The sequence below is a fragment of the Bidens hawaiensis genome, unplaced genomic scaffold, assembly GCF_021521415.1.
Source record: "Bidens hawaiensis isolate Kalapana, Puna unplaced genomic scaffold, B.hawaiensis_p1.1 tig00010459_1, whole genome shotgun sequence".
Lineage (NCBI taxonomy): Eukaryota > Viridiplantae > Streptophyta > Magnoliopsida > Asterales > Asteraceae > Bidens > Bidens hawaiensis.
This window is the reverse complement of record NW_027491795.1, coordinates 635882-639478: the sequence shown is the minus strand read 5'-3', so window position 1 is coordinate 639478 and position 3597 is coordinate 635882.

Below are 3597 nucleotides of genomic sequence, written 5' to 3'. Positions count from 1 at the left end.
ACCAACTATTCGTAGTTGACCCGTTTTCTTTACATGCTTTCTAGGTACCCACAAACTGGAATAATTGCTACATGCTTGACGATGCGTGCTTTATGTGGAAGCTTAATGATCGTTTTGTATTAAATATGTTAATGTACTGTTGGTAAAACTGATGTGTTAACGCCTAGACGGTAACTAAACTCGGAACAATGTAATATGGTGTAAATTAATGTAGTGGTGTTTTCTTTATAAGCAATGCTGTTGATATCAGACGTGTCTGTTGCATCCCGTTTACGTTTCCGCTGCGGTTACGGGGTATTACACTTGGCTAGACACGTGTCACGATTACTTCGGCTGGTCATCGCGTATCGCGATGACCCAAAAGGTTGGGCGATCGCGTATCTCGACACCGGCCATCCTGGGGCACTGTGATGTACCCACGCGTATCGCTATGGGTTATTCCATTGATCAATCGTGTATTGCGATGGGTCTTGAAATCCTTAATTTTTTACATTAGTCATTCTACTTTTATATCTTTTCACTTCTTGGCCTTGCTTCCACTTTCCAAAAACCATAAGGCGACTCCCAAGCGGCGATGCGAGCGTTCGAAGTGCAAAGTGCAACATCAAAGCGCGACATTGCGCTCAATGCCCTTCGCCGTCGCTTGCGCCATCGTTCTGGCCCGTGCCCGTGCCCGTGCGCGTGCCAATTGGGTGCTTCGCACCTTCCGCTAGGACCACTTGGTGTGTGCTAAGCATAAAAGAATTTTACTATGGAAATTACATCTTTTATAAAGAGCTTCCAAATTTATCCCACTTTCCATGTGTGATTTAATTTAGGTTCCTTATTTATATCCATGGAAAGGAATTCCATTTTCTTCCTCATTTCCATATGGGATGGAATTCTTTCCTCCATTTACTTAATATGAATTCTTCTAACTTAATATAATCCGTATATATTATTTCTTTGCCATATTTATTATTAAATTATTTTTGGGTCCTTCTATTTTTAAAGTTGCCTATTTAACACAAAAGTAAATATGGTGTTTCAAGATGTTACATCCTCCCCACCTTGGAATGAATCTCGTCCTCGAGATTCATTAAAATAGGTGCGTGTATTTCTTTCTCATCTCTGATTCCAAATCCCATGTAAATTTTGGTCCTCTTCGGGAATTCCATCTTATTTTGACTAACTTCAGTTTTCGCCTTTTAAGATTCTTAACTTTAAGATCTTCAACTTTTACAGTTTGTTATACAAATTTCCGATTCTTGTTGATATCAACATCTTTTAAAGGCATAGTTAAAGTTTCTTCAGCCAGACACTTACGTAGGTTGGAAACATGGAACACATCGTGTATTCCTTTCATTTATTCGGGCAAACATAAGCGATAAACTACAATACCGATTCTCTCAAGCACTTCGAAGAGTCTAACAAAACTTGGAATTAGTTTTCCTTTCTTTCCAAATTGGACAATACCTTTCCAAGGTGACACTTTCAATAACACATTATCTCCTACTTGAAATTCCAACGGCTTACGACGAACTTCAGCATAACTCTTTTGTCGATATCTAGCCGCCTTAACTCGCCCACGGATTTGTAATACTTTATCTGTGGTTTCTTGGACTATTTCGGGTCCAAACATTTGGTTATTTCCAATTTCAGACCAACATATTGGCGTTCTACATTTTTGTCCGTACTAAGCTTCGAACGACGCAATTTGAATACTTGTGTGATAAGTATTGTTATTCAAGAATTCCATTAGGGGAAGATGATGATTCCAACTTCTTCCTAAGTCGATCACACAAGCTTGGAGCATATCTTTAAGCGTTTAAATTGTTCTTTCGCTATGCCCATTAGTTTGAGGATGATAAACAGTGCTAAGATTTAATTGTGTTCCTAATGCTTTTTGTAAACTATGCCAAAAATGAGATGTAAATCTACTATCTCAATCGGATATGATAGATAATGGCACACCATGTAATGATACAATGTTGTTTACGTATATTCGTGTCAATCTATCCATATAGTAAGAGTCGTTGATAGGCAAGAAATGAGCGGATTTTGTTAACCTATCAATGATAACCTAGATGGCATTATGTTGACGAGTAGTCTATGGAAGTTTTGTTATAAACTCCATGGTTGTCATTTTCCATTTCCAAACGGGAAGTTCAGGTTGTTGAAGCAAACCTGAAGGCTAAACTTCATTGTTTTAAGGCGAAAACTATGACACCTAACTCTAGATTGTAACATTCGTTACTTTTCAAACCCGAAAACCCGACCCATTTTAAATTTTCGGTTTTGTTCTATTTAAATTTATATATATATATATATATTTCAATTTCGTTTATGTATTTTTATATTGAATTCGCTAAACCGACCCGTTTCGTCGTTTCAACGTATTCGTAATATCATTCGATGATTTAATAATAATTACGACGTTATATCGCCATTATTAACTCATGATCTATTTCGTATTATTCATTAACGAAATTTCAAGTTCTAGCATGTTATTTAAACGAATCTCTGAGTCTTAAAAGTTTATAAAATAAATAAGATTCAAACTATCCGAGTATGATACGAAAAATATCTGACTTCATAAACTTTTAATCATTTTTATAATATTTAAAAGTTCAAGGTTGATTTTGTAAATAAAGTTTAAATTCAATTTATTTATATATGAAAGTTGAGGGGTTTATAATGTAAATATGAATTTAATATATAATAATAATAATAATAATAATAATAATAATAATAATAATAATAATAATAATAATAATAAACATGCAGCTCCTCCCGTCTCTTTCTCCTTCTCGGTTTTCCGGCGGTGTCTCCGGCTGCCGGAAACCGGCGCCGGAAATTCGCAAAAGACGTATTAACCTTATTTTTCTTTCCGTTAATCCAACCAAACGTCACTGATTATAAACTTTATTGCGTGAATTATTTCGTCATTTAAGTACCCATCAACCCGTATTAATAATCGAACTCGTCGGATTATAATAAATCTTCAATAATGCGAATTTAAGTCTTTACGATCCAACTGAGGCTATAAATAGAACACAGAATCATCGTTTAAACTGGTTACTAACAGAAAACATCACAAACAAACTCTCTTTAATCTCTATTTCGTTCACCGTAGTTCGTTTTCCGACGAGTTTTCATTCTCAGTCAATCCGAAACCATACGAGCTCGCGAGATTCGATCGTTCGGTTTCATTTAACGCGCTTCCAGTTTCGTTTCCAAGTTGTCATTTCAATTTCAAAGGTGAGTTTCTCACACTCCCTTTTTTTACCCTTTTACTACTTTTGGGGGTAGCATATATATCCTATCCAAATTACAATTTCGTTTATTTATTATTTACAAACTACAATTCGCATCATGGACTTGTGTGTTTACTTGTACTTGCAACAAATTACTTGATCATGGATTACTTCAAGATAGTATGATCATACGCCCCCCTTTGCGCTCAATACATTTGTTGTTATGAGTGGAAAAATGGCCTCATTATCCGAGTATGTTGGTGCACAATCCCAACTAGAAAGGACCTTACTTGCGCTTATCTGATTACGCTGGTGCACAATCCCAGTTGGAAAGGACATTACTTGCTCATTTACACTTGTT